The sequence below is a fragment of the Petaurus breviceps genome, unplaced genomic scaffold (assembly GCF_028583685.1).
Source record: "Petaurus breviceps papuanus isolate PSGF00001 unplaced genomic scaffold, PetGlider_PUasm1.0 90977, whole genome shotgun sequence".
NCBI lineage: Eukaryota > Metazoa > Chordata > Mammalia > Diprotodontia > Petauridae > Petaurus > Petaurus breviceps.
In genome coordinates this window covers 7,731,163-7,750,380 of record NW_027187391.1, presented here as the reverse complement: position 1 = coordinate 7,750,380, position 19,218 = coordinate 7,731,163, and the positions used below count along the sequence as shown (strand labels likewise).

Here is a 19,218-nt window from a genome sequence, read left to right as displayed (position 1 = left end):
AGCACACCAGAACCAAATCTGCTTGTGCCTTCTTTTGTGTGAAACACTCCTGAATGTTGCTCATGGAAAGTGATCCCTTGAATTCCTTCTTGGATAACATGATGTAGCTCAGACATTTCTTGGAGCCATAGCAGAGTGGAAAGTATACTAGATTTGCTTTCAGAAAAACAAAACAAACAAACAAATTAAAAGCCCTAGATTCAAATACCACCTAGAGCATTTACTGTGTGACTAGAGGCAAATCACTTAACCTTCCTGAAAGACACACCTTGTACTTAGAAGATATTTGATAAATATTTGTAGATGGACTGGTTCTATGGCCATGGGATGAAAGGGCCTTCAGAAAAGTATTTCATATCATTAGTAGGTCTGGACTATGACAGACTCTGAGCCAATTTGGCTTCTCTGAGAAGTTCACTAAAATCCTCTGCCGGCTGCATGATAGGCTGCCAGTTGTGTCAGGATTGATGATCTGTCTAATTAATTCTCTGTTACCGACAAAGTGACAGGGGGCCATATACTAGGCCTAGTTTTATTTAATCTACTTTTTTTTGTAACCAGGTTCAAGGATGTGAGTGACAAGGGATCTGAAAACTGGTATTAGGCCACATTTCCAGTCCTCCAGGAAACTCTTCCAACTCAACCATCTATGAACATCATTTGAAGTGCTTAGAGTGGTAAGCCAGGAGCTGTTGTCTGTTGATGACTGAGGCCTCTGAGGACATAGGCATGAAGACATGTAAAAGATGATGGATCATTTTATAGACTTGGCATAATGCTGTGTGTTGGTTATAAGCCTTAAAAAGGTCTGTCTGTGTGAGGGAAAGCCTATATATTCAGTGAAAGATTTAACTTCCTTGGCAATATAGAGCTAAAAACTGTTACCTGCAGGGTATGTTGCCAGATAATGTGATGATTAACCAAGATTCTAGAAAATTAGATTTAGAAGGTGAGGCAATGTAGTGTCTGGATCTTGGAGTCTGAAATACCTAAGTTTGAATCTTGCTTTTTGTACACATAAGCTGTATGACTCTAGGTAAGTCACTTAAGTGCTCGTCAGTTTTCTCATCTGTAAAATGGGGATAATAATGCCCTTAGTAGCTACCTCACAGGGTCATTGTGAGGAAAAAACGAGATGATGTCTTTAAAGTGCTTTGCAAAACTTAGTCCTGTATAAATAATCAGCTGTTGATATTACTGTTGTGAGAAGTTTCATGGTAGAATGGAAAAAGGAGGCCTTAGAGTTAGGAAGACCTGGGTTCATTTTCTCTAAAATGAACCCAGAGTGGTTTTGTGATAGTGAGCAAATCACTCAAACATCCCATGTCTCAGTCTGTGTAACAGACAAATTGCCAGTCTGTATTGGTGGAAGGAGGATCCACACACCAGTGAAAGCACAGGTCTCTACCAAACACACATACCTAATTATAATACTCTTACTAATATTATTTTACAGCATTTAGTTTCAATGGGTAAACAAGCTCCAGACTAATGATCTAGACAGCAATGATAGTGGCTGACCTTTGTGGTTGTGAATTCTGATTTGCTACAGCTTCTCTATTCTTCTTGCACCTTGCCTTCTTTTAATTTATGCACTTAAATTGGGTGAATGTCCCATACCTCATAACCTTCTTGAATCTTCCTGTGGAGTCCTATGAGACAATCAGTCTATTAACATTGAAGTGATTGTTCTCTACTGTGCACCTCTATTGAATTGGTCATGTGTGGATGCTAGCAGGTGACCCAAATCAAGCTTCTTTGGTGACCTCAAATGAGGGAGTGGGTGTGGGTATGTGTATGCACATGTATAAGCATATATGCATATGTACACATATTTACAATATGTATTTGTGTGTATATACATACACATATATTTATATGTTATTGTTCAGTTGTTTCAGTGTCCAACACTTTGTGACCCCATTTGAGATTTTCTTGGCAAAAATACTGGAGTAGTTTGCCATCTCTTTCTCCAACTCATTTTATAGATGAGGAAGCTGAGGCAAACAGGGTTAAGTGACTTGCCCAAGGTCACACAGCTAATACATGTGTGAGGCCAAATTTGAACTCAGGTTCTCTCAACTCCAGGTTCAGAGCTCTATTCACTGTACCACCTAGCTCTGTGTGTGTTGTATGTGTGTGGGTATGTGTTGTGTGTATGAATGTATGTATATATGGTATATACACATATATATGGAGAGAGAAAGAGTGAATGAAATAAGAAGAATCAGGAAAACAATTTATAAAATAATGATACTATAGAGACAAACAATTTTGAAAGCTGTAAGAACTCAGATCAATGAAAAGACCATCCATGATTCTAGTGGATTGGTGATGAAACATACTCTTATTACTCTCCCTATACTATTTACATGAATATTATAGTATAAATTATTCTTCTTGTTTTGTTTACTTCATTTTGCATTAGTTCATCTAAGTCTTTCTATGTCTTTTGAAAAATACCTATTTCATCATTTCTTGTAGTACAATGATATTCCATTCACATACCACAGTTGGTATGTGATACCAACATTCACATACCACAGAGGGTATCTTCCTAGTTTCCAGCTTTTTGCCACCACAAAAAAGAGCTGCCATAATTATTTTTGTTCATATAGGAGCTTTTCTTCTTTCTGTGATCTCATTGGGGTATAAGCCTAGCTATGGTATAACTTATTGAAAGGACATGCACTATTTGGTAATCTTATGTATATAATTCCAAATTACTTTTCCAGAGTGTTTGTACCCGTTTATGGGTCCACCAATAGTTTATCAATGGACTGAAAACCCTCCAACAGGTGTCATTTTCTTTTTCATTATCTTAACCAATCAGATGTATGTGAGATGGAATCTCAGAATTTCTTTAATTTACTTTTTTCTCTTAATGAGTTGGAGTATTTTTCATCTGACTGTTTTCCCCTGAGAACTGCTTGTTCATATCTTTAGAACGTTTTAAGTTCTACTGAGCTAACTAAGTGGTCTTCCTAGGTCAGTAACTAGTCCTTTTTGATTCATTCCATCCCCTTGCTGCCATCATAGGGTACAAGGAATTACTACTGGGTCATCCCAAGTTAGATAGCTTGGGCTGCTGTTGTTTTCATTCTAGAAAAGGACTAATGACATCAGGAGGGTGATGTCTTTACTTTCAAGTGAATTGGTTTTGAGTGAGGCAGAATTGTACAAAGTCACCAGCCTCTCACTCTCCTCTAGAGTCATCAGAGTCTGGTGGGTCCAGTAGCACATGTGTCCCCAGAAGGGGTCGGGGAAGCTCAGCTCAGCTCCAAAATAGTTTAATGGAGTATACTCTAGTCAGAGCAGATTAGGGAGAGTCCCTGATTACATTGGTAAATGAAATTGGAAGTACACTAACAAATTACATGAAATGGGGCAGATCTTCGAAGTTTGGGAAGCCTGATTGGCCTCCTCTCATGCTTATATCATGGATACGCTTGGTAAATGCATACATCTCCTAAAGATTTTATGGAGATGAGAAAGTAGGTATGTAGGATGGCAGTTACTGATGTTGAGATAGAAATAATATATGATCTTCCTACATCTTTTGTTTGTTGATTACAAAAAGGCATTATATTACAGAGATTACAGATTCTTCTATTTTTAGACAATATTGTGCTGATTGCCTAGAATCAAAACACTACAGGACCTTCTTAATTAGTTCCATAATTTTAATAAGATTAGTCAAGCCATCCCTGTAAGAAAAGCAAAGTGGGCAAAAATGAACAGTGTATTGTTCTGATTATATCATGCAGTTGGATGGAGGCATCATAATGAGCAATTGATTGAACTAATCAGTTAGTCTCTATGTACATATTGGGCAGTTTCTGTATAAGGACAGTAAGCTATTCTAGAACTGGGGAGAGGAAGGAGATGAGTCTGGAAGGCACTGGAGAAATTTTTTAGCACTTTCAATCATACCCAGATACTCACTCCTACAAAATTTAACTTCTTTAACTCACAATATTTTCTTAGGGGTGTTGCATTGTGAATTGTGGGAGATGATGATATTATAATGATGATGGTGGTGGTGGTGATGATGATGATGATGTCATTTAAGATCAGCAAAGTGCTTTAGTCAATAAACAGTGGTCAATAAACATTTAGTAAACACCTACTATCTGTTAGACACCATGGTAACAATTTTACAAATTTTACCTCATTTTATTCTCACAACCCTGGTAGGTAGGTGCCATTGGTATCTCCACTTTACAGATGAGGTAACTGAAGAAAATAGAGGTTAAATGACTTGTCTAGGATCATATAGCTAATGAGTGTCTTAGGCAAAATTCGAACTCAGGTCTAATTGACTCCAGGTCTAGAACTCTATCGCTTGTACCATGAAGAATTAAAATTGCATGCAATCTAAAGACAAATGGCAAAACATATGGTTGGTGTCAGTCTGCTACAGCAAATTACCAGTGATGATTATGCCTCAGAAGTTGTATAAAATATATCTCCAAGAGTATATATGACTGGAAAAGGAAGTGGGTAGACTTTACAGTGAAAGTGTAAGACAAACATGGACAGTCCATGTGTTGCATATGTATTCATTCAATATTTTTTAAAGTCAGGAATACACAGAAGAAAGTCTACAGCACGTTGGATAAAGCACCTGTAGACAATTTATTGGAAGCCATAGATAAGGATCACAAAAGGTGGGAGGATATAGATGGGGTGTGATCTACCCTGGCAGAAGGAATACTTGAACCAGTGAGATCACAGGTCTGCTGAAGTACATCATTTCACTTAATGATAACATGTTGAATGAAACAAACAAATGTAAAATCATAGCTAAAGATTATGAGAAAAGTAAACAGCCATAATAGTTTTTTACATTTTCTAAATTCAGGCTTTTTTTCCTTTCCAACTTTACAAGCCTTTCCCATCCTTTAAGGGGTATCATCCTTGACTTGTCATTCTCATTCTTCCACATGTCCAATTAATTATCAAATTCAGTTATTCCTGTCTCTACCACATATATTGAATGTATCCCTTCCTCTCCACTCACTGGGAGGCTTCATCAAATTTTGCCTGAACTATTGTAATAGTTTTTTTTATTTGTCTCCCTACCTTAAGTCTTTCTTCAACCCAATCAAGCCATGAAAGTTATTTTCCTAAAACTCAGATCTGCCCATGTCACCCCTTCATCATCAGACCTCTAGAATCATGAATGGTTATGGTATTAGTCATAGTTCTTAAAGTTTTCAAAATTTTTGTTTTAAGAGTGTTCTCATTGTATAAATTTTCTCCTGATTCTCATTTTATTCTTCATCAGTTTACAAAAATCCTCAAAAAGTGTTCATTTTAATTATACTGGTATTGTAAGTTATTCTTCTGGTTCTGCTCATTTCACTCTTATGAAGCAAACCTTTCCAATCTTCTATCTGAAAGTGATTTTGAAAAGACACACTCTATAGTCCAGACCTATAGACCCATTTGTTGCTTCAAGGTGAAAAGCCATCTTTCATCTCCATCCTTCATACTAGCTGCTTTCATTTCTGAAATTCAATCTCTTCTCACCTCCATGTCTTGGAAACCCAGATTTTCCTTCAAGACTCAGTTCATGCTATGACTTCCTTCTACATGGAGCTTTTTCTGAGCCCTGTAAGCTGCTCAGCCTTCCCTTGTGAAGTTAAAATGAGAAAAAGTAAAGGCATTTTGCAAACCTTAAAGAACTAACTAAATGTAAATTGTTAGGGGACAGGACCCAGCTGGTGTGAGCAGAGAGCAAAGGACTGATGACAACAGTGAGGACTATGGACTTGAAGCTGGGGAAGCTTCTGTTGGTAAAAAAAGAAGAGAGCTATCAATTATAAACAATAAACAAACAAGTAAAAGTCAAACAGGTCATTCTCAGGGAGTCAGAAGCTTAAACTAGAGGAGGAGAAAGTATGCTGAGTCAAGGGATGGAAAGAGGTTAGAGGGCGCTCTACTCACAAAAGAGAATAGATGACACGGGGGCAGAAGATCAGGGTATGAAGTTACAGAAATTCTGTGATGCAACAGATTCTGATGAAATGTTGAGGGACCTAACAACTTTTCATCAATCTCATTCTCATTTTTTTTTGAGATTGACTTTCCCTCTCTTACTCTTGCTTGGAGGGCAGAGACAATTCACAGACCTCATCCTGCTACTGATTAGCACTAGAGCTTTGACCTACTCTATTTATGAACTTGACCAGTTTACCTCTCCTTAGGCTGCCTGGTCCACCCCATATTACCTCATATTCTCAGGGGCTCAACATAACATTGCTAGACTTAATGTGGATACTTATCAGCTTTGCCCACTGCAGCTTAGAATGCCCAAGTTCAAGAGATCTACCAGCCTCAGCCTCCATAGTGGCAGAGAATGACAAGCACACATCATCATACACACCTGTGCCACACCCCTATTCTGACTCTGAAAGGAGACTGAGCTCCTAAATAGTTTCTGATAGCACTAATCTTTCTATGACAGTTCCAAGGTAAGTTGTACTCAGAATCTGTCATGGTTCTACCTTATTTATTCCCTTCCGCTAAATCACTGAGATTATAGAAATATATAAATAAAACCAAATATGCTTTTATAGCATAGATTCTATACCTGTTGTCCCCATTCCCCATGCACTGGTAAGTGGGACCCCAGAGCATGGTTACTGTATTCCTTCAGGGTCCAAGTGGAAAGTAGTCTTGAGGAGTTGTGGAATACTTATCTAATCCCATAATTTATGAGCCCCCACCAGTGTGGTTCTTCCCATGAAATCAGTTACTCAGCCAGATTTAATTATCTCTAACAAAAAAGTATTTACTATGGTGATATAGTAAAAACAGCTAATTCAAAATATTTCTCAAAGTCAGTATCACATTCTCCCATAAGAACATACAAACATATAACATATAAGGGGAAAGTGGATTGTAGTTTAGAGACCATGTAGCAAAGGGGTAATTCATAGTTCTTGCCTCCTGGAAGTCCTTTTTTCCCTTTTATGGGACACTCAAGAAAGTCCTTTTAGGCATGGCATAGTTTTCTGGCCATACTCATTCTAGATACTTGAATCTATCTCTGCTTCCAGTACAGACACCGTACCATTGGCAGCTGTCCCAGAGACACTGCTAGGATGATGATGAAAAGTCCAAATTCTCTGGTCCTCAGAAGTTCATGAGACTCTTTTGGCCAAGGGGAGCAAGGACACCAAGGGAGAGATGGAGATTGGGGCAGAGACCAAGGCCTGGATCTTCTCCCCTCTCCCAAGTAATTCCTTCTTAGGAGTTAGGTTTGAAGGCTTCCAGTATAAACTACCAGATGTTCTAATCCTTGATTCCATTCCAATTGATTCAATGTTTTATGTAAGCCACACAGACCTTGACCAGGTCCCAAAAGCAATTCAAATAGATTTCTCATGTAGCATTGTTCCAGTTCATCTAATAGAAGGGTTCTTAACCTAGGTGGGGAGTGTCTATGAACTTATATATATATATATATATATATGTATATATGTATATATATATGTATATATATATAATAACTGTATTTCAATATAATTGGTTTCCTTTGAAATCCTATGAATTTTATTTCATGCTTTATTTGGAAAAGGGGCCCATAGGTGTCTATGATGCAAGAAAAGGTTAAAAAACTCTGATCTAATTAGGCTTTCAAAGATTTAAGTCAATCAAGGACTTTTTACAGTTGATCAAAAGCTTATGATTGCCTTCTTTATTGATAGATTGGCTCAAAAGAGATACCCATTTTCTTCACATATTATAAACAATTGAGATATGTTCTTACCTGGCTAACCTTATTGACCTATTAGTATGTGGCAATAATATCACCAGGTGAAAGTGTAAGGAAGTACCCACAGTTTCATGCTTCCATTCTAGTTCTCAAATAAGTTCTGTCCCTCCACATTCTTGACATTGAAAATGGTCAGTTCTACAGCTACAAATACATTCTGTATCTTCCACTTTTACCTTGTCATGGCATAAACAGAAACACCCTGAGTCATCTATATTTTTTCATTAGTACGTTAAATTCCTTGAAATAGAGATCCCCTAGTTTTGTTTTTTTTTCCCCTTATGTGAGAATGCTTTTGATTAGATAGACAACAAGGGGCATAATGGAGACAATGTTGAACTTGGAATCAGGAAAATGTGGTTTCAAATCTCATCTCTGACACTTGCTAACACTGCAACCAGACAATTCATTTAACCTCAGTTAGAAAGACCTTCAGTTTCCTCATCTCTAAAATGGGGATAATAATATGTGTTGTACCAACCTCACAAGTTCATTATGAGAATCAAAGTTAAAAGCTATATAACTGCAAGCTATTGTTATTTGTCCACAATCTTATCATCAATGCATATGATGTATAGAGAGAAGAATGAGGGGAAGAAGCAGTGAAATTGCTGGGTGTGACTGTAGAAGACCAATCACATTCCATGAGAATCTCTTGAAGTCCCCAAAAGGAAAGTTACTAATCAAGTAGAACTGAATTGGGAAATTGACCTTGTAAGTCTACAGGCACTCTTAGCCTAATGCTTTTATATGGACCATAGATTTTGAGCTGAAAGGCCATCTCAGCCAAGGGACTTAGAACATACAGGGGTAGGACCACTAGATCTGAAGTCACAGGACCTGGGCTCAAATCCTGACTTTGCTAGTTATTACTTGTACACTTAGGCCCTTGGGGCCTCAGTTTCATCATCTAAAAAATAAGGACTAGATGACTTCTAAGGTCTTTTTTTTCAATTTAAAATCCATGATCCAGTCTATATGTTATTTTTGAAATGAGGAAACGGGGGCCCAGAATGGTTAAAGGACTTACTCAAAGTCATAACAGATAATAAATGTCAGGTATAGGATTTGAATCTAGATCCTCTACGCCCAAATTCCATACTCTTTCTGTTGTACAAGGCTTATGAAGATGTTCATTTCAATGAAATTCAACAAGCATCTATCAGGCACCTTCTATGGGGAAGGCACTGTATAATGTACTAGGGATACAAAGACAGTGCCTATGCTCAAGAAGCTAACATTATGAAGGCGATAAGCAAATATATGATCATTTTGAGAGGGAGAGGGCACATTAACCAGTGAGATTCAGAAAGATTTCATTTAGTAACTGACCTGAATCTTGAAGGAAATAAAAGCTTGTAAGAGGAAAGAAGGATTTCAGGAACTAGGAGTAATCTGGGCAAAGGCTGGTTGTTGTCCTTCATTCTTGAAGAGACCAAAATGACATTACTGTGTTAGTGGCAGGGCTGGTGTGTCAGACTACCACAGGTTGGGTACAAATAGTTCATGTGAACATTTGGGATGTATTCTCTAAATCTGAGCATCTTGCATTTCTTTTTAACTACTTCAACTCTGCTTTGCTCATACAGAACAGCCATGTTTCTGATGTGGGCATGCCATGCTGAGCAGTCCTGTACCAATGTCTCCCATGTCATACAATCAATTCCAAAGTTCTTAAGAGAGACCTTTCAAATAAGGCATGAAGAGAGAAGGCAGAATCCTGACTGGAAAATAGTGAATAGGTCAGTTTGACTGGATGTATGAGAAAAGGAAGTAATGTGAAATTGACTGGGAAAAGCAGGTTGGAACCAAGGAATGATGCTACTTGTATTTTATTTTAAGCACACTAGGGAGCCCCTGAAGACTCCTGAGCAGGGAAGTGATGTGGTTGGAAGATGATTTTGGAAACTGTATCATAGATAGGAGAGAGAGAAACCTGAAGCAGGAAGATCAAGAAGCTATTGCAGTAGTCCAAGAGAGTAGTTCAAAGATTCAAGTAGACTTAAACTTCAAAAGACTGAATGAGGGTGTTAGCTGTGTGAGTGAGAGAAAGAGATAGATGCAAGATAAGATTAACTATCGATATTGAGGGGGAAAGGGAATCAGGGACAACTCTGAGGTTGTAATCATGGATAATTGAAAGAGTAGTGGTGCCCTCTATAGAAATAAGTTTAGAGGAATAGTTGATTGAGGGTGAAGGTGGAGGAAGAAGGAGCTAAGTTCCATTTTTAATTTGGTGTTTGAGAAGCATATAGGAAATACAGGTGGAGATATCCATCAGGCAGTCAGTGATGTGTGACTGGAGCTGAATATCTCGATCCAAGAGTCATCTGTATGGGGGTAACAATTGAGCCCATGGGAGTTGATGAGAATACCAAGACAGGGTTAGTAGACAAAAAAGAGAAGACACAGGACAAAGCCTTGGGAGCCTATCCCTAGTGGGTCAGATGTGGATAACAGTTCATCAAAAATGGCCTTCCTATAATCTATACTTGTAATCCTCTAAATTATTTGGCTTTGGGGTTCAATTCTTGGTCTTTAAAAAAAACAATGCAGCAACCTTTTTTGGATTTTGGTCTTCTTTTCCCCTCCAACTTTGCCTCATCTTTATAAAATTAAGTTCTCCTAAAATTAACAAAAGTATTAGCCTCTTTCTACCTGCCCTTTACTTCATTTTCAAGGATTTTTTTTAAGGACCTATAGAGAGACCCACCCAGAAAAGTCCACATTTTCTAATATTCTACAAGTATTTTTTTTTCTTAAATGTGTCAATTAATAGCACATAAATCATAAGAAACAGTTGAGAGTTTCTGATCAAAATTTAGCCAGGCTCATGATTGAAAAAAAATCAATGTACTTTGATTTGTATGGGAGCTCAGATTTAGATATTTAAGTTGTTTGCACTCATATCCTTGTCTATGCTGACTTTATGAAAAGCCAGGAAAACTCCTCTCAAATTGTGTTTGACAACAAAAGCTTTAACTTCTGGCACCTAAAAGATTAGTTTTTGCTTCTTCTATTGTTAGTCCTCATGGTTTCATCTGTAATATATATAGTGATTGTCTGCAGCCTGGCAACAGCGTGAAGCAGTGAGAGGGGGCCGGAAAAACTATAGCCCCTTGTTAGCTGCAGTCCAAACTTCAAAGGCTTTGAGGACATTGAGTAGACAGGTTTCAGCAGCCGATAAAGCAGCCTGGAAAACAAAAGGCCCGCTTCCCTCTCACCGAGGTGTCTACTGATCCAGGGTGATTTTCAGCCCACTTTTTTCTTTTTATTTGTGGTGAAACTCCTGGCAATGAGAGAGACACATTCTGCCCACGGTTGTGTGCCCCTTGATTCTGCATCAGAGGGAGATATGGGCATTTATGGCACCATAAATCAAGGGATAAACCATACATGAGCAGCTGGCACATGTGCTAATAACTATAATTATTAATCATGTCAATTTCACACCCTTCAAATTTATGCTATGTGCTTTCTGTAGGAAAGCCATCCCTGGCGCCTTGAGCTGTTTATGGTATGAAAATATGATGTGCTGATGGTCTTTGATAATTGTCTTATGACAGTATTGATCTGCCTACAATTGGGTTTGTGGGGCATCGAAGCCCCCACAAAGTAGCTGTCCTCCGTCTTCTGGTATATATCATTGTCACACATCCCCCATTGTTAGTGAGTGGCGTGAATTACTTTCAGCATTTGGCCAAGTCTCTAGCTGCTAGGTCACCATTATTCTAGCCTTATGTCAATGTGAGGACATTTACTTTGATGTCCCCTTTGTACCTCTCCGAAAGCTTTTTTTTTTTTTTTTTTTGCTTTCAGCCACAGAACGCTAGACTGCAAGAGAGGTTCAAAGAGGGAGAGTGACTACAAGTTTGGGGTGAGAGAGTGAATGGAAGCAAAGAAATGGAAAATATGGTTCCTCAACATTTAGAGGACTTTTAGCACTCCCTTCTTCCCTGACTTGGTGTATGTACACCAGGGGACTATAGGATCCAGTCCAAACCATAAGTGGCATGCTCAATAAATATGAGCCATTGAAGAGTATTGAAGGATTCTGAGATAGTTTGGATTGTCTATTTCTGCTCATGGGATAAGCAATCAGCCTATGTAATGAGGATTTAACAGATAAAACCGTGAAAGGTGGTTAAAATGTCCATGTTATTGAGGCCCTGTACTTCCTTAATACTCTAATTTCCCTTATGGAAAGAAAGGATTCTTCCATGCCTAAGTGTCAAGCACCTTGCTGATTGATCGGTGTATTAACTTGACAGTGCAGTGGCCAATCCTCTCCCACTGGCCTGAACTCAAGCATGGGACACTTCCCACTTGCTCAGAACCCTGCACAGCCCCCATTGGGCAATGGCTAAATCACTCCTGCTGTCTTTACAGCTGCTCTGTTCCAATGACCCCCAGAAGGTTCTGGGGATTGTTAGAAGAGATTTCTATTAATCAACCACAAACCGACTGTTACAATTTCACACTTTTTTTCCCATCATTTCACACATTTAATGAATTTGGGTGTCTGTTAAATTCAAAACATTTACAATCAGGGCCAAAAAAAAATTCCCAACAAAACCCTCAACACAATAGACAGCAGCAAGATGGCAATGGTAACTTCAAGACTGTCCTCTTTAAACTGGCTGTTTAACCTGGAACAGCTGACCAGGAGCTAAAGATTTTACCCCAGCAGTGGCTGCAATAGGAATATCAGTTTATAGAAAGATTAACCATAAGATGTGAAAATTATCTGGAAGCTCTGGGTGGTTTGTTTGTGAGTGGAGTAAAATCAGGGAACATCCCCTTCCAAGCCTGATGAAAACCTCACACTAGGCTTTGCATTTTGTTCCCTGCCCCTTTGTCTCATCCATCCTCCTAGGGACCAGACCATCTTCCAGGGTCTTCAAGAAAGTTACTTAAGAGAGGTGAATGGTCACAAACTACTGATTATTTCTCAGTCAATTCAGAAACTGGCTTTTATCTGAGAGCTGCTATCCTTATATGGGACATGTGGTCCCATATAAGTATATAGAGATCCTCTAGTCTACTTCTCTTATTTTACAGATGAGGAAACTAAGTCCTGGAGAAATTATTTGCCCTGCCCTAAATCATACAGGTGCTAAGTAGCAAAGCTGGGATTCAAATCCAGGACCTTCGATTCCAGATCTGGTGTTCTTCCCAAAGACAGAAAATTCTACAGAGTGCATTTAATCATGTCTTTCTTTATCAGAAGTAGTTCATCCTGTCCCCTTAAATTAAGCATCTTGTCTTGCCTAGTTATTTACTCCATGTGCTTCTCAAAGCTCTGAATCCTCCCCGAATCCTTTGGGTTTCTACACAGGGATGCTGACTTTGTGCAAGCACCATTCTTGAAAAGAGAAAAGATGCCTCCTGGGTTGTTCTCTAGCCACCCCTGCTGGTTTACATTGAATGGTGGGGACTGGCTTTCCAGTAGCTGTTCAGCTTTCTCTACTCTAAATGAGGGATTTCAGTATGTCAGGGAGTGCTAACGTAATTGGGAAAACCAGATGATATTGTGAGTCACGAACTTTTCTTCAAATTTCCTTACACACCCAATTTTGACCCAAACAAGGAAAGTCAGAATCTTTCAAACCTGGCTTGATATCAATATCTGCAGCAATTAAAATAACAAAATGTATAAAACTACTAGAATCCACTGGCAACCTGCATTGAAGTGAATGTTAACAATAATAGCAGTTTTCCATCAATAGAGGGTTTTGCAGTTTACAGAGGGCTTTTCTTAAAACAACACTTTCAGGGTAATGACCAACACCTCAGTTTTATGAAGAAAGCAGAAAGGACTCAGAAAGATTAAGTGGCTTACTTGAGGTTCCATAGTTAATAAGTGGCAGAATTAGAACAAAAACTCAGCACTTCTGAATACAAGTCTAACACTCTATTAAGTAAACCATAGCTTTAGTATAGTAAAGTACCAAATTCAGGAGTCCAAGTATACAAATTCTTAACTTAGAAAGACACATCATAACTTATTTATTTTCTCCTCTCTGCATCTTTTTCAAATTTCTTCTTAAATTCAAATTTCTGAAAAGTTTATTGACAGCTTTTGCTTTTATATCCTCTACATTTTTATATGTATCCCAGCCAGCATTTGCACTAACTTTAGAAATCTTGACAAAGTCATCCTAGAGAGTTATGTCTTAAAATAAAAAATTTAAAGTGGGAGGGGCAGTTCAACAAAGCCTAGCATATATTATATGTAGTGTTCCATGTTTATAGTCTCCAAATTCTTTAAAAAAAATTAAAGAAGTACATTCTCATATCTTTCCTTTGGGGTCAAGATTGATCTTTCCCAGGTTTCATAATCCTGCTATTATTAAGAGTAAAAAAAATCCCTGAAATCTTTGTTGCCCTTGTTTTCCTTATGCTTGACAAAGATAACTGGGTTTTTTTGTTTATTTTTCTATTATTATCTAAAGCAGTAGTTCTCAAAGTGTGGTGTGGGGGTTCCTCAGTTTTACAGGGGATCAGGGAGGTCAAAGCTGTTTTCATAATAATGTGAATATGTTTTAATTTTTAATATGATAAATATTTAAATATATTTCACATAAAAGCTTTTTGAGCATCTTTGATAATTTTTTACACTGTAAAGGGTTCCTGAGACCAGAAAGGTTGAGAATCACTGATCTTGGCTACTAAAACTGAACTATTTTCTTTAGGGAATTATATTTATTTCTTCCTGATATGGGTAATTGATTGTAACAGATCAGAGCTGAGCAAATAGCTTTGTAGTACAGTTATAGTCATGGGAGAGAATTTTTGTCATTTTCTTTGTAATTTACACGTCATCCTTTTTTCCTCTATGTATCTAGTTGGCAATGGGGACGTTTGCATTAACTGGAGAAATACAGGCTAAAGTGTTTTCAGTAAGGTCTGGTTGCTTTAAAAGGGATCTACTTTCTCTCCTTTTCATTTCCCTTAAGTTAAATCGGTATTTATAAACTGCCTCAGAAAAAAAAAACTGGCTTCTTAGAAACTTTCTCCAGAGGGAAATACAAGAAAACAAAGTTTGTTCTTGTCTGAGCTCTTAGAATTCTGGGGCCAAAATCGTCCTCCAGCCAGAAAGAAATTGAACTCCCCTGAAGCAGGAATTTATGTACATAATGTCATTCAGGACATTCAGGAGAAGGGGGAGAGGAGGACAGACTTGTTTTTGCCACTTTCAATTAGATGTCTAAATGAGACAAGGCCCCTTTTCCTTTTGAGGATGGTTTTACCCGACTAGGAATATCGGAGAAAAGAACAGCTTCTCTCAGCTGGCCCCTTCTGTGGGTTTTCCCATACGAAACTATGTCACCAGTGCTGCTCAGCACTTTGTTATTATGACAGGAAAAAATGAATTTCTAATGCGCTATCTCTACCAGCTGCAAGTACCTTCTCTATTTCTAGTTCTCTAGCCTGCCGCTGTTTTCTCCTAAGTGTTAATGAGTCCAGCACAGAGGACTAGTTGGGAGAGCACACTTACTGGGTTAAAAGGCTTCTGAAGTAAAGAAATCAAAAATGCTGTTTCCTTTATTTGTTGTCCTCCCCACCCCCTTCCTTCTAAGACCTGCCAAAATATATGGATGCCACAAGCACAAGAGAAAATGTGATATGTGGAGATGGGTCTTGGGGATCCTTTTGAGCATTTATAAATATTGGAGATTATTCACACAATTAGACTTGGGGGTGACTGCAAGTAGAGTTTTAGGAAGCATTTTCTCTGTGAGCACAAAATTATCCCCTTCCCTAAGGGTTTTTTTGTACTGTAGCGAATTAAGTGGAGGAAAACTCTTTGTGTGTTGCATTTGAATTGAATTATCCAAAACCGTTTTGTGATCTTTGATCTTTGAAAAGTTCTATGGCATTTTACTGCTGTTTTGGTTCTGTTCCATTTCTGGAGATATTTGAGGGGTTCCACATGGTCCTGTTTTAATGCTAGGTTCCAGGCCTACTCCCCATCAACTTTCATAATCCTGCCTGGCCCTTTAATAGGTCATTAATAGGTAATAAAGATAGGTCTCTGTCCAGAGATTGGAGTTAAAACCATATATGTTACCTGAATAAAGAAAGGAGAGCCCCGTTAGCACATTGTTTTATCAGTTCCTGCAGTTTCAGCACTTAAAGCAGGTTACCCCAAGGGTCAGGCTCTCCAGGGAAGCCTAAAGCAATAGACCTTTATTATGTATGCTTTATCTCTCAAAATTTTTTTTCAATTTTTCTTTATTTTATTTTTAATTTATGGACTAAAACAAGCATTTCCAAGACATGAGATAATAAAAATAGATGATTGCACATCTTAACTCTTAGGCTGTACAAAAATAGACAGCAGTCTGGATTTGTCCCATGGGTTTGTGGACCTCTATTTAGAACAGTCCTGGAAATTCACAGTTATGTAGAAGCTAGTTCAACAATAAACATTTCAGAAACCACCCAGAGTTTTAGATCTGCCTTAATGAACCTCTTGGGGGTTCAGTTCAATTTAGGGATACCTCAGTGGATCCAAGTCCCTGCCTCAGTCCTAGAATAATTTTTAGGGTCCTACTTAATAAAGATCACAGGATCATAAATGTAAAGCAGAGAAGGACCTTAGAGGCAACCAAGTCCAACTTGATCATTTTGGCATAGAGAGGTTATGTGACTTGCCCAGGGTCACATAGCTAGAATCTGAGGCAAGATTTTTGCACTTCTGACTTCCTATAGCTAAGTCATGCACTCTCTCCTCTTTGCCATGAGTTAGTGCTTGAAGTGGGCTATACATTAAAGTAGATACTCATGTGTCTACCCTCCATCTGTGAGTCAGTCACATGCGCTTGGGGTTAGAATCAATCCTGTATTATCTCCATGGATGAGGGGTAATGGGAGAAGATTTGAGTAATATTCATATATACATTCATTCAGGTAACACATTTGTTGAGCATCTGTTAGACATAAGACTATTTGCTAAGTACTGTAGGGGATGCAAAGAGATATGAGGTCCCTATGCTCAAAAAGTTTACAATCTAGTAGGGGAGATAAAATATGCATGTACTAGCTAACCCTTTAAATTTGCAAACTACTTTACACAAATTGTCTCCTTTAATTCTCACAAAAGACTGTTGAGGTAAGTGGCATTATTAGACCTGTTTCACAGATGAGGAAAATGAGGTGCAGAGAAGTATGTTACTGAGGGTAATGGAGTTGTGTCTGAGGCAGGACTCAGATTCATATCTTCCTGATCCCAAACCCAGTGCTCCATTAATTAAGTCACCTAGCTACCTCCAAATAATTACTATACCACACAGTGTATGATGGATGTAAAATAATTATGTACTACTATATAACTGTTAACTAGATAGGGCCCATCTCTATTATGTTTAGGGAATCTAGAGACAATTAACACTGTGTTCCTGCTTTGTCCCATGCCTTGAACATTTTTATGTAGGCAAAATTGATTATGAGCATTAAAGTATAAGAGATTGAGGAGAGAAGAAAGGGGAAAGGAAGAAGGGAAGGGGAAGGGATAAGAAGGAAAGAGAAAGGATGGGAAGGGAAGGGGAAGGAAAAGAGGAATGGATGGAGAAGAGGAAGGGAAGGGGAGGGGAGGGGGGAGGGCAGAGGAAAAGATAGAGGAGAGGAGAGGAGAGGAAAGGAGAAAGAAAAGGAAATAACCTTGAATTTTTTTTTCTATTTGCTTAGGATCATAGATTTGGAACTGGAAGGGATTTCACAGTTGAGGAAACTGAAGCCCACAGAGATTGAGTTGCCCAGAATCAGAGTCAGTAAGTGTTTATGGCGGGATTCAAACCCAGGTTTTCTCGACTCCCAGGGCAATGGTTTCTCCACTGCATAATGCTGCTTCTCCTAACATGTATGTAGGGTACACGTGTTGCCCATATAGACTATATGTCTGTCTACATGGGTAACAACAAAAGCAGAAACAATAATAACAATAGTTAACCTTTATACAGCACATACTATGTGGGAAGGCTTTGATAGATATCTTTGGAATTTTACCCATCCTACTCCAAGGGAGACTCTTCTGTCTGGGATGGGGCCACAATTGTGGTGGCTCTCAGACAGAGACTAAATTATAGCTTTTTGCAGCACTAAATATTGCTAGTCTAAGGGAATTATTTTTTGTAGGTTCAAGCAGCTTTACTGGCAACTATTCCTTATAGAGAAGAGAGTACACCAAGCTAATATCTGAAGACTTGACCCCTTCACACCAAATGCAACTAACACGAAAGACTGTCATAAATAGTGAATTGTGAGTAAACTCGTTATCTAAACAGAGGAGTAGGAGAGACTAAAGATTAGACTCTACAAGATAATTACATGGAGTGAATGGACTCTCCTAAGGGGAGCAAGATACCTCAGTTACGGGAGAAGAAGTCCCTGATTTCACACAGAAGGAAGTTCCCCAAAATCTCTAATGAGGCAAATTAAAAAATCAAGGAGATGTTGAGGAGCTGCATTTTCCTCATGTAGCTGCCTTCCACTGTCTTTTCTCTCTGTCTCTCCCTGGAGTTGGTCCTGAAGAAAGTCTGGAGTGACATGTGTCCTCTCAAAGCAGGAAGACTCTCTCCTCTCCAAAGCCCTCGTGCCAGCTCATACAGGCACACAGTATCAACTCATCAATCTCTTCACAAAGGAGGAGAGTCTTATGCAAATGCACCAGGTTTAAACCTGATTTCCGTGTACATGTCCTCTTCAACATAATGCAAGCTTCTTGTGCTTTCCACCTCCTGCCGGGTGCAATGTGTCCCCTGAGGGAAGGCAGCAAGGGGCTGGGCAGGGAGTCTTGCATCTGCCCCAAAGCAAGGACTTCCATCTGTGCCAGCACAAGGCAACTTCCACCTCCTGCTGCAAGCCCGATCTTCCAACCAGGATGTGGACAACTCCGGAGCAAAGAGGAGCCCCCTTCTCTTCATTTCTCCCTCTGTACTACTTCACTTGGTGATCTCACGGGCTCCCATGCATTTCATTACCATCTCTTTGCTGATGATTCTCAAATATAACTTTCTTGTCCCATTCTCTCTGTTGACATTCCAATTGTCTGTCAGACATCTTGAATTGTATGTCCAGTAGATGTCTTAAAATTCATTATGTCCAAAACAGTACTCACTATCTTTCCCCTTAAATCCTACTCCCTCTTGCCTTCCCTGTTCCTGTAGAGGGCCACACTATCCTCCCAGTCCCTTGGGAGGCTCCTTAACTCCTCACTATCTCTCATCCCTCCCCCATATCCAAGTCATTGGTAAAACCTGTCTATTTTACCTTTGAAACATCTCTCTAATACATCCCATTTTCCAGCTCTGTCTTAATCTCATGCCTGGACTATTTCAATAGCCTGTTGGTGGGTCTACCTACTTCCAATCTCACTCTAGTCCATCCTCTATTCAGACACTAGTGGTTTTCCTAAAGCTTAGGATCAA

General features: G+C 38.8%; 1 long non-coding RNA gene across 1 annotated transcript; it reads left to right on the top strand.

Moving 5' to 3' along the window:
- The first annotated feature begins 562 nt into the window (after positions 1 to 562).
- LOC138153090 (uncharacterized) lies at positions 563 to 18,934 on the top strand. The gene is made up of 3 exons (XR_011166288.1): positions 563 to 677; positions 17,480 to 17,562; positions 17,927 to 18,934. It is a non-coding gene; the product is annotated as an uncharacterized lncRNA (long non-coding RNA).
- The last annotated feature ends 284 nt before the right edge of the window (positions 18,935 to 19,218 follow it).